General features: G+C 30.8%; 1 protein-coding gene across 2 annotated transcripts in view; it reads right to left on the minus strand.

The window, feature by feature from the left end:
- The window catches only part of LOC142320205 (uncharacterized), an 804,138-nt gene that overhangs the window by 536,425 nt on the left and 254,228 nt on the right, over positions 1–13,485 (minus strand). The window contains exon 2 of one of the 2 annotated variants that reach the window (XM_075357894.1): positions 8,113–8,183. The exons of the other annotated variant lie outside the window; for it this stretch is intronic. The gene's annotated coding sequence lies outside the window, so the exon portion shown is untranslated. The remainder of the gene's footprint in view (positions 1–8,112; positions 8,184–13,485) is intronic. 2 annotated transcript variants of the gene reach the window in all.

The raw sequence follows: 13,485 nt of genomic DNA on the forward strand, positions 1-13,485 counted from the left end.
TAAATAATTTAAATTAAGTTGTTTGTCTATGTGTGTGTATGCCGTGCATAAAAAAAAATACCGTATGGCGGGAAAGTCCTACATCTGTGTTGTCAGCTCTTTTACAACTCGTTTGTATAAAATTCATTTTTTAATTTTTTACAACTCTTAACTTGTAAAGGTAGTTAAAAGAAATTAACAGAGATAATTTTGTTTGTTAATTTTAACAAAGATAATCTTTATTTGTTAAAATTATGTTTGTTTAATTAAAATTAAAAACTTTGTTTTACTTTTTTATTTTACTATTGTTTTTTTTGAATTTTTTGCTATTTTACAATACTACTTTTTGACCGGCATACTTTTTGTACGTCATGCAATAATTTCCCAACTTTTTATATATGTTTTGTCCTACTACAGGGACTATTCTGAACCACATTTGGTGAAACTTTGGCAACTTACCAAAATTGACTCTCGTATTGATATTGTTTATAGACGATGTTGAAACTTTTAGGGGACTTTGTTCCATAGGACGTAACCTATTACACAACAGGTTAATGTCCTGTGTATAGCATAATAGTCAGTTATATTAATTTTTCTAAGTAGCTTTATTTTATTTATTTTTTTTTTGGCATTAATTGTTTATCTTGACAGAAAACCGATCAGTGATTAGAAATACAGTATCATCACTCTTCGAGTACAAAAAAATAATTTACCTTATTCCAAGAATATTACTTTGTAATTTAATCATTTTATTGACTTAGTTCGTTAATATTCATAATTATAGTTAGTAATTCGGAGTTCGGCTCTCCAGTTTGTTGATCGTGATAAGGCGAGTAAATTACCCCTTAATTTGTTTAGTTACGTATTACTAGGTGATTAATAATTATTAACCCGTTCTAATCACACCATTAGCTTACTCAAGCGCTTCTTTCCCCTAAACTGATCTACTAATTTTTTCTGATGGATTTTATGAAGAGAAATAAAGATTATGAGGTATAAAAATTGATAAAATTATTCCCTGTTATATATGAACTAAAAGTTCAAGTAAATGTAAAAAAAGAAAACCTAAGTTGTTCCAAATGCACTAAAAAAAACAGATCAAGACAATTTTTTCGGTTGATATTTTTATGTTGAAAATGTAATTAGGATCATTAAAAATATAATACCTTTAGAAAAATATGTTTAAAATGTTTTATAAAATCGGTTTAATAGGATATGTTTCATTTCCATTTAATGTAAGGGATTTTGAATTGAAAAAAAAACTATTTACAAATCTATATACCTAAAATAACATGAAATTCATAATCAAGCAAAACGTGCTAAAGGTAAATTAATGAAAATTTGTATACACGTTCATCTTAAGTGCATATTAAGAAACGATTTTTTTAATTCCTTCTTTAAAAAATTAAAATGGATTAACAATTAAATTATTTTTTTAAAATATTTTTTAGTAACAAATGAAGATAGCAATTGGTTTTTGGTATGTGTAATCTTCATATGAATATCTAAAAAAAATTTCTAGATTTTTTGAAATTAGACCTGAAAGGGGTGAAAAAAAAATGTTTAAAGAATCATTACAAATTTTTCCCATTTCCGACTACACTAAACGAAATATTCACTAACTTAGGGCTTCCAAATACCCTTCAAATAAATATCTAAAACCATTTTCGTTGTTTTTTTTTAATTTCAATTTTTTAATGGGTGAGACGATGTACAGCACGGCAGCTCAACCAACATAGCCACTGTTATTTTATATGCGATGGGACTGGCTGCACCTGTCTCTAAAGAAACATAAAATGAAAGGAATTAAAACACTTAAAAAAATGAGAAACGAAGTACGGTCACCTCCTGGTGGTGTCTCTCGAGTAACGCTAAGAACCCGGCGAAACACAATTTTACTCGTGTGAAGAACGGATAACCATTTGTAATTATTATTTTTAAGATTCAGGCCGACTATTTTGAAACCCGCGTACTTCAGATTACTCGAAGTTTCGGGTCCTGTACTGACCAAATAGTTCCTAAAAGATTACAATACACTGATATTTTTTAAATAAATTGGACAGGCTTAAATTTTTATTTATCATTATTACTCTCACAATTATAAGTTTAATGCACAGAAGGAAGTCCAGGGATCTCTGCCCTCTGTCTAGACGAGAAGATCTCGCTTCGCTCGCCCACACCAGCTAAATATCCCTTGACCGCGACGGGAAAGGCAAGTAACCATAGAGCGTAGGTGAAGCCGCGACGGTTGCTAGTATTTTTATGTCTATAAAACTGAGATGTATGAAAGTATACGCTTTTCAACATAATTATTATTTTTTTGTTCGGGCACCGTCGGGAGTCGTGCTTCTTGTTAAAGCCTGTTGGAACTCTCCTCAGGATTGGTCGGCCGCAGGTATATTTATATTAAATGTATATATACGTAGGTAGAATTTGAATTTTTTTCACGCTACCCTCCGGGCCGGATCCACAATAAAGCAAAGTACAGCCTAGGGGGTTATCTACTTAAACGGGCCTACCCGTCCGCCGGCCATAAGTCTAGCCCGTTTGGTCAGCCCGCCAGTTAGATCTCATTCTCGGTCTCTAACCCCAAGCCCGACTATATCGTTCTTGGACCCCACTCCAGAAACCGGGACTCTCGGTCTTAACACCAATACCTCTAGTGAGGGCATTCTGTGTAGGGCAATCACGGGGTCTCGGTCTTTTTCGCGAAGGGATGAGGGAGTCCCAGTGCCTCATCACTGCCGCCCAAGAATATTGAAATTGATATTGAAGATGTACACCTAGCATACGGTGATAATAAAACGAAGTTCAAAACATAAGAGGTGTCAATTTAGGACGGAAATTAAGCCACCAGAGAAGGCGAATTGCTTTGAGACTGGGTCGGTGTTTGTGTATCGGTTCAAGGTGTACCACCCGAAGAGCCGGAGGCTTTGACCGATTATGGATGAAGGGGGACATCTGTGCCCGGCAAGTGCATAAACAAGAAACAGACCGAGGGTTTTTGAGGACAGCAGGTAAAGTCCATCAGGGATAGGAACTGGAACTTTGGGATGCTGGACTATCGGAATGGTTAATGCCGGCTGTCTTACTCAAGAAATTTAATTAAAGATCTTCGGAAATGAGTTTATAAACAAAACAAAAAATTGTATATTGCTTTTTCTATTATGAAGGACATATTTATCTAATATTTTAAAATAAATTTGATTACAGTATTAATTAATTCTTTTTATTAAAATATTGTGTATTTCAAAATTAGTTTCTAAGTACAATATTTTTGTTTCTCCAAGTAAGTTGTTATTGAATGATCTAAATATTGACTTATACTTTGTTTCTGTATAAAGCAAAATAACAGTCTCTTTGTAATTTATGTATAGGAAAAAGACACATAGAACGAAATGAAACATATAATAATATTATGAGTTTCATAAAATCTAAAAGTTTATTGTTTGGTTTAATATGTTTTTACCTAAAAATATATTAAAAAATGGTTACTTTCTTTAATTAAATATTGCAAAGAAGAAAGTATTTCAAGTTGGAGTAAATGTAATTAAATCTAATGATAAGATTAGAATGATGAACATCGGAAATGCTAGCGAAGAATTTTTATAGAATATGAAAAGAAAACGAAGCAGAGGAAACACTTGTTCTGAAAATTAAAAGATGAATCAAAACAGAAAGGAAACAAAGAATGTATTAATTCACACAGCTAAAAGAAAGTACTTATAATAATGTAATAAATAATCTTACATATTTTTGAACACAATACTTCTAAAATTATTCTTTTCTTATAGTAATTTATTATGTTAATACATTTCTCAGTACTTCGAAAATATTTTATGTGTATTATATAAACTATTCGCTACTTACGTATTAGCCCGTCGACCATAACCATAATGATCTCGTAAATGTGAAAATATGTCAAAGTTACGGGATCATTAATATGTAAAACATATTAAAAATATAAGTATTATTGCTTATAATTATAGATATAAATTAACCAAACTTAACTTACGCTCGCTAACGTCGACTAATCGACAGTAATGTTTTGATTTTATAATAATAAATAATTGCAATAATTACTGATCTTTTTTTTATCGTTTCCCTTTGTTTATCTCCCCTCCGGAGCCGGATCCGCAACAAAGCTTATAAACAGCTCCAGAAGGTGTCATCGCCTCAAACTACTTCGGCAGGAACTAAGGTTCCCCCCAGGTAGCCGGGACTCGTTCTTTAATCATTCGCTGTGCCTCTAATGAGGGGACCCAAGGGATTCCCCCCACGGGACTCCGGTCTTGACACCACGCCTCTAATGGGAAACCCGAGAGGGATCCCCCTCCGTCGTGAAGATCCAAAGGGAGTCCCAGTCCAATCATCAAAAGTAGAACACCGGAGCGTCCCACCTCATGGATGAGGCTGTCCCAACCCTAAGTCGTCCCCAAAAGCAAAGGCGGAATTTATTATTTAAATATTCAAAACATTACTGTGTTAATTAGTCAAGGTTAGCGAGCGAAGCGAGCGTAGGTTAAGTTTGATTAAATTATATTTACAAATAAATATCAGTGGTTATGAAAATAGTAATATAATGGTTATATCGCGTGATATTAACAATAACCCAAAAGTCTGCAACTTATTGGTCGATGGGTTGATACTAAGTACCAAATATTCTTTTCTTCAACGTTAGAATTTTCAAAGATCATCAAAGAATGATATCTTTTCCTTCTTTAAAAAAAAAAAATCAAATAAAACTTTTTTACTAAATTCTCTGGAAGTAAAATTTTAACAAATTAGACTTTAAAAGATGTGAAACCTTTATCCCGCTAAATTAAATTTGGAATCTCTAAAGTATTTTCCAAACTGAACCAGTCTTTAACGAATTAAAGTAATTTAGGCTAAATATACAGTAAAACGCCGATTATTTGAACACCTTTTTAAATCTGCGCTGGGGAAATTTATAAAAAAATTAATATGTGTTTAAAAAATCTAACATCAGTAATTAAAAAAGGCTTTGCTTCAATAGGAGATTTACTTATATCGAGCCTCGTTTTATTTGAGTTACATTAACTGTCATTTTGGAATTCGTATAGAATAAAAAATATGTAAATTTAGGCTTGTGTTAAACTAATTATAAAATTAACTTTTGAAAAGATTGATGGAAACACATTAATTGTTCAAGCATGAACTGTGGTGCAATGATGGAATGACTTGCTCGTAGGTCACACAAAACAACTCATGAATGATCGATAAATGAAGCCGTTAATTGATCAAAATCCACCGAATCAAAATAAATAAAATATATTATTCGATTTTCACAAATTTTATATAAAAAATCAGAACAGTCTTTTTCGGTACATAGTATCTTCCTCAGCTGTACGAACAGAATACAAAAATGAGCTTATGAATGTTTTTCCATCGCTGTGGACTGTTGGAGTGACAAAAAGAATGCTATTCTGTACATTTTATTTATTTAAAACAATTTATTTGTGATTTTCCAGGTCAAACGAAGATAAACGTTAAAGCAAGTACAGATTACAGTTTTTTTAAGAATAAATAGTGTTTTTAGAGATTATTTTCTTCACTAGGTTCTTATTCTACAATATGTTCAAAACGTGACGAAACCTAATGGAAAAATGAGTAAGTTACAATTGTGCTTGAAAGTGTCCTCCATTATGCGATTCACATGACGTTGCATGCTCTTAAAAACATGTTGACGTTTGTTGAGGAATTGCGGCGACACATCGTTCAATTTCGCTCTGCGATTCGGGAATGGTATAAGGATGAGTTTTGTAAGCAGCATCTTTAAGATATTCCCACCACAAAAAAATTCAGGAGGGGATAAATAGGAGACCGAGGAGGCCACAACCCCTTCAAAATCACTTGTCCACGAAAACGCTGATCCAAGAAATGTCATAGTGTTGTTGGCTGTATGCACCCTAACTTGCCCTGCTGAAACCACTTCTAGCCGATCTGCATGTATAGTGTGTACAGATTGTTGCACCATTTGTATGTAGTGCTCACTGTTTACTGTGCCATGAAAGAATGCCATGAAGATTCGCCTACATGACGTTGCACACCAAACATCCACTTTTTGTCCGACCAGTTGATGTGGATTTTCCGTACAACGAATGCGTCTATTCTGTGCATTCACGTATACATAAAAGCGAAACCATACCTCGTCAGAACAAAACCAATCGTCGAGTTCTTCCTCATCTGGTGTTACAGATTACATAACCTAGTGACAGAAAGCTACATGTTTTCCAGTGTCTGCAGGTAACGACTCGTGAACAACACGAATTTTGTACAAATGTATCTTTTAAAGACTTGCGCGATGCCGTGTGGGCACTAGCAAAGAGACCAGATTGCCTAGATAGGCGTCGCACAGATTTTTTGGGACTACAGAATATGCAGCTTGCACGTCGATCAACGTTTTTGGTGTTAGCATTTTTGGTCGGCCACTTTTGGCTGTATCTGCCACATTCTCTGTCTCTTGGATATTGTCAAACAGTTTCTTGAGGAAGGACTTGTTTGATGCATCAGCATCATAAGTCTGAAGGCATTCTAAGTCTAGGTATAACCTGCACATCTAATTTATTGGGAGACAATAAATATTCTGCTGCATGATGTAACCCTTTTTTCCTAAAATTTTCTCAATTAAACCAGCAATAAAAGAAGAAAACATTCTTCCATAAGGTTACATCACTTTTTGAACACTGTTAAACCTTCATTCAGATAATTTTGTAAATAAATAAATAAATGATGTAAATAAATAAATAAGGTACCTTCATTCAGATAATTTTTGTAAATTGTGATTCTTTTATTAGCAAATTTCTATTCACTGGAGTTTAATGTAACAATATTGTATTTGTTTTTTATTAGATTGTACGTATATTCTGAGTAACGTTTTATTTTACTTATTTTTTTTCTTCATGAATTAACTCACTACAGAAGCATTGAAACTTGTACATGGGAATATGGAATTGAAATTCTGTAATGTATGAAAATTGCCATGTTTGACCAGGATTTGAACCCGGGATTCGCGGATAAAAAACCGAGACGCTACCACTTTATCAGAAAGAAATCGTTATTTTACTGAAATAATTTTTTTTTAAATATTGTTTTCTATTTATTAAATGTGATACTCATCAAACAAAATAATGGTATATTCAATAAGTATGATAAACCTTCAATTATCTGGATTTCTGTCTATCCGGATTCACTTACAAACGTCAGTCTGGATAATCGGCGTTCCACTGTGTATACAAAACATGTATTTTTTATTAGAAAACGTACACGTAGAGAAAAAAATATAAAATTAAGATATGGAGTACTAATACTATTTCATTTCTTTGGTCAATCTAGTTCTTAAACAACTTTCAAATTTATCATCTAATTTTTAAGCTAATAAATTTTTTTTGGTCTCTGTCATATGACTGGTTTGATGCAGCTCTCCAAGATTCCCTATCTAGTGCCAGTTGTTTCATTTCGATAAACCCCCTACATCCTACATCCCTAACAATTTGTTTTACATATTTCAAACGTTGCTGGCTTGCACAATTTTTTTCTTCTACCTGCCCCTCCAATATTAATGCGACTAATAAATCATGAATCTAAAAAAAAATTAAATAAAAAATATTCTCTCTTTCTTATACAACATTTTTATGTAGAAAATATTTTTCAAAATTTTTTATTCAAAATAATTAAAAATATTATTCTAAACTCTTCAAGGAACCTTGTTCTTTAGAATACGGTTTACCACACATTGTTTTCCACAATAGTCGAAGGTAAATTTAAAATTTAAAATTTTTATGTTAACCTGGTTCGTTTGATATTAATTAAACGGTTGAAGTTCCAATTACAAACTACATAAATGAAAATTCCTACTTTTTATTATATACTCAACTCAGTACTTAAGTTAAAAACATGCAGAAAATGGACATTTATTTAAAGCAAACACAAAAATACGAACCCGTTTACACGTTGTGGCTTCACTTTTGTTGAATATAACTGGAACATATCATTTATCATTCGGTGACCAAACTGCCAAACTGTAGAGTGTTTGATTTGTATAAATGGAAAAGTTGTAGTAAAAATAAAATGTTTTGGATAAATAAATAGTAGGCGATGAAAATACAATACCTTATAGTAGTAGTAGTAGTAGTAGTAGTAGTAGTACTACTAAAGCCTTTTAATTCAAATTTTCTTTTTACCTGAAAATAACGAAATAGTAATTATTAAAAGAAGAAACTATATACTATCAAAGTAAATTATAACTGAAAACAACAGTATAAATTAACTTATATTTTTAATATAAGAAGATAAATATATAAATTTAAAAATTGTTTTACCTAACTTCCTCCTTAGTCTAATAAATTGAACGATTTTTTTTTTTGGATTTAAATTTATTTGATTAGTCATTTACCTTTAAAGTACACTTAAAATCACTGGTTAGGGAAGATTAGTATGGTCAGCTCTGCTCGATAAGAACAGTTCCCAGGTCGGGCTTTTTGAAGAACTACAAGAGAACAGACAGGCTCTTAAGTAGAGCATAAAAGTCTACATCCTACCAGCTTCATCCTTACCAAACCATAAACATATCAGGGATGTAGTAACTCTTAAATTTTCTTGTTATTTTCTTTGGATCAGTAGACAACAATCTAAATTCAAAAGATTAACTATAATAACAAACGATAAAGTGTGAAGGAGAACGATTTATTTATCCACAAAGAACAAAATAGGTAAATACTGTTATATAAAATACTCCTAAAACCTTTTCAGGAATTTAATTCCTTAAGAGATCGGAATATCCTTATCCTGGATATTTACAATTCATTAATAACCTACAACTTTTCTATTGATCAGGTAAAATTTATAATGTTACTCGACAAATTAATTTTCATCCTGATACTAATGAACTACTATGAAAAATTTCACCGTTTTCCCTTAGTAAAACCTTTGCCTGTTTATAAAACTGCCGCGTCAAGAAATCGTATCCACCATAACCGTTTAGGTTTCTGTGAAACAGAATTACTCGTGATCTTTAATAAATAATAAATGATTTTTACACTTTCATGAATATGTGTAGAATCATCAGGAATATTTGAAAAAAATATTCATTATATTTTCAAGAAGGCTTCCAAAAAAAACTATTAAAAAATTAAAATTATCTAGTTCTTAATCAAAAATAGATAATTAAATTTTTTTGGAAGGTGTATTAATTAAGGTATTTTGATTTACTTTCATTGGTTGTGTAACTGAGGCAAGTATTACATTTATTGCACCACTAAAGTCAATGAGATATAATCATGGTGACACGTCATCCAATCGACATTTCTAGAAAAAATCATTCCACCACTACATCCCTTCTTCTAAAAACAGTGTTGCTATCTTTAACACGATAATTACTCCTGGTATATCCTGAATTTCCTCGTTGTTCAATTGGTAAACGGAAACTGCCTTAGCCGTTTGTGAGCGGGGAGGTGAGATAACAGCGGCCCTTTACGCCATCTGATGTTTATATATAGGTATTGAAGATTATAATCGACGCAACTGGCTTTGTTTCACTGTTAAAACGATTTGTTAACTTCTTGAGGTTACTAGATTAACCTTTTTAATCTCTCTATCCAGTATAGTGAACTATATAAGTCTAAAATAGGCTGAAAGAGATAATTTTAACAATGAAAAAATAATTTTTTGAAAAATTTAACAATTCAACAGTGAATAACGTTCGAGATTAGAATAGTGATGAATGAAAGTAATACGTCATGTGAGAGAAATGTAATTTGAAATGCTTTACAATAATTCTATACTCTTCTTTAGAAAATTTGAAAATCTACCTTTTGACACGTACAAATTATTTTTTGCATGAGGTGCAGGTAAAATTTTAATACTATTAAGAGACAAAGTTTATCTTAAAATTCTTAAAAAAAATAAAAAAAAAATTCTTATTCAGAATGTAAGATTTATTTCAAAATTCTTAAAATTTAGGAACGTAGATTATTATTAATTTATCCATATGCAAATAATGTGATGTTAACGAGAACTTGATTAAAAATACCTCTACATTTCAGTAAAAGTTATTTCTTTTTTTAAAAGCAAAATATTCAAGATTTTTGTTATTCAACCATTTTAAAAACTTGTAAAATTACACGGTTATTGATTACCATGAACATGTAAATATAAATAAGAATGGTACAGATACAGGCCCCTTTTCTATTAAAATTATTAGTTTTGCAAAATGTAACTTTAAATTAATAAAATGCGTATGCATCCTAGATCGTTTTAATTAAGTATAATTACATGATTAATGATTAACTAATAATAATATTAAAAATAATTTTTTTTTGTTGGAGGAGGTAGGTGGGAAAAAAATTCTGATGTGGATACCGCATGACTTCCTTATACATCTATTAAATTACATAAAAGTACATGAAAAGTACATAAAATTCTATTTAATTAATAACTTCTGATATTTTTTTCTTTTTATTATTCTGAATTATTATTTATCGTAAATTTGAAACTAGTGAAAGAGAATTCAGGGATGATCAAAATGTATATTTCCGTTGAAATCTGGAGATCGAAATTTTTCGATATCACAATACTTCCTTTACTTCGAACAAGGAAGTAAAAATGTAGTATTTCAATCAGAAAAAAATTACTTATAAAGTAAAACTGGACCCAATAAATTGTAAATTATCTATTTCATTAACTTGCTTATAATATATAAACTCATTATTTAGTTACGTAAAGAGATGTAAATTAATCTATAAAATAAGTTCAGTTAAATTTCTAATTGGATACTGGTTTAATTTGTACACCCTCTTCCACCTGTATAATCTACAAAAATTAAACAATAGAATTTTTACACAAAGCGTGGTAAGCTTCTATTAACAGGAATAGGGAGTTACTTATATATTATGTATAAGTAAACGCTATTGTTACTGAACTGAACAGTTTCCAGGAAACCAGTGTTAATATTAAAAAACCCAACGCCAAATAGTTTTCATCAGCCTAAAAAAGAAAATCTTTAAATTCTACTAAAATAATTTGTAAAAAAATCAGATGTGAACACCTTATGACTTCCTTGTACGCCTGTTATACATATACACTTTTTTTTTTTTAATATAAAGTACATAAAGTTTTTTACTTCATTGATTAATATGATATTTTTCTTTCTTTTTTATTGTTACTATTGAATTATTATTTATCGTAAAATTGTTTTTATAGAGGTTAAAAATTATTAATAAATCAGTATATTTAAATTAAAAAAAAAAATGTTAAAAAATGGAGATAAAGTCTGATTCGAAACAATGTGCCTTCTCCTTCTTGTAAGATTCAAATATTTCATTAATTAAAATTTTATTTGGCTATAACTCTGAAACCAGTGAAAATCAGTTCCATTTTCTGATATATCGTTGAAAAACTCTCAATGATGGCTTATTACTGCAGTTAAGAAGTCCAAAATCCAAATTGTTTTATATATTGGGATTTTTTGGATACTTTTGGTCCAGTCGATTGCAATCAAAAGGGGAGGAGCACAACTAAATGTTACAACAGTCCTAAATCCAAAATTTCAACATCCTACGGCTAATCGTTTTTGTATTATACGAGATACATACGCACATACGTACGTGCGTACAGACGTCACCCCGAAACTAGTCAAAATGGATTCAGGGGTGGTCAAAATGGATATTTTACGTTGAAATCTGAAAACCGAAATTTTTTGCCATCACAATACTTCTTTTATTTCGTACAAGGAAGTAAAAAGGGAGTGCTGCCTCCCGCTGGTGATCTTACCAAACCACCATCAGATGACTACGGGCTAAACTACTCTCCTTTCTACCAGGGCTCGGCCCCTGAACCATTTTACATATTAATTCAGGCCGAGTTTATTTAGCCTATCGTGAAAATCCGTCACCTAGTTTCCATCTGGTTCAGGAAAATCCACGTCAGTCTTCTTGGCTGTAGAATACCCCTGACGAATCGATACGATTCGTCGGACTCTTCTAGAACTATTTGGAATCGTCCCGATCCCGGTACTGCTCACTAATCAGCACCAAATCGGCCTCCCTATCCTTGCTTCAGCAGCAGCACCAAGGATAGCAGCTTCAGCAGCAGGTCATCCAGTAGTTTACTCCTGTTGAAGTTGGTGTATAGAATGATGAACTTGCCAACGAAGCCTTCTCTTTGTCTGTTCCAGGGCTTAATAATAAAATAATAAACTTATCATATACTTGTGAAAAACAGGTTCTAATTTTAGAATTACAGGTAAAAATACCCATACATTTTTCAATAGTTCTACGTTGTAAGTTTATATTAAATTATTCCTTTAAAAACTGTAGACGTTATTCAATTAAATAAACACTGATGAAGTGATGTATAAAATGATCGCTATGTGTAAGCATATTGTACATATATACGAATATATATACTGGTGTGTGTGTGTGTGTGTATAGACAGAGAGATTGAGTGAGAAAGAGAGATATAAAATAAAGCCATTAACAGATGCAATGTGACCGTATGTCAGGTAGTGAATAGAAAAGTGTGTAGATTTAGAAAAATATGTTTTTTTTGGATATAGATGGATTATAAAATCTCGTTCAGTGTTCTAATGTCTCTTTCCTTATTGAATTATTTGAATGACCCCTTCAATAATAACATATCTAATGATGAATTTTTAACGGCGAAACAATTAATTCAGTACTTATCATCTGAATGACAGAATAATAATCGAAACGTTTGAATGATTCTTTTGTAGTAGACCGCATTTATTACAAAGCCTCCTCAATATTTTTTAACGATTGAAACGTTTGAATGATTCTTTTGTAGTCGACCGCATTTATTACAAAGCCTTCGAAATTAAAAGTTTATAATGTTTTGTCTAGTAAAAAAGTTAAAAGTGTATACATTTAAATTTTATTCATGCTATATTTTAACCGTTAACGAATCAAACTTGTAACGTTTTTGTTTATAATTAAAAATCAATCTTAAAGATTCTAAAAATCCTAATTTTTATGTCTCATGTTAATTTAAGGCTTTATCCTTGTTGAAGTATAAAAAATAAAAATTAGCTACCATTAACTATTTGAAATAAATATTTTATTTATTTATTTATTTTTTTTTAATTATAAGAACTTATCCTGTCATGTAAACCATGACATCATGTAATCTAACGCCGCGTTCTATTTTCTTAAGAAATAGTCTAATTAGAATTTAAAGTTAATAAGAAATACTTATTAACAAGGTTAACACTATTTGTGTACTTTTTTAAAAGGTACAAAAATTGTATTTAAAAATCTTTAACGAGAATTTCTACTTCAGTAGAATAATAAAACTTTATGCAATAGAAAACCAATAACATGTTTGTAGAAAAATTTAATTTTTTTTTTTAATTTTAATTATTACATAAACTTAGTTCTAATAATAAGGTAAGTTAATCAAATTTTAAAACATTTCCACAGTTTTATATTTCTTCTATTTTATTTTTTAATGAATAGTTAGAAAGAATATTCA

Source organism: Lycorma delicatula, chromosome 2 (assembly GCF_047948215.1).
Source record: "Lycorma delicatula isolate Av1 chromosome 2, ASM4794821v1, whole genome shotgun sequence".
NCBI lineage: Eukaryota > Metazoa > Arthropoda > Insecta > Hemiptera > Fulgoridae > Lycorma > Lycorma delicatula.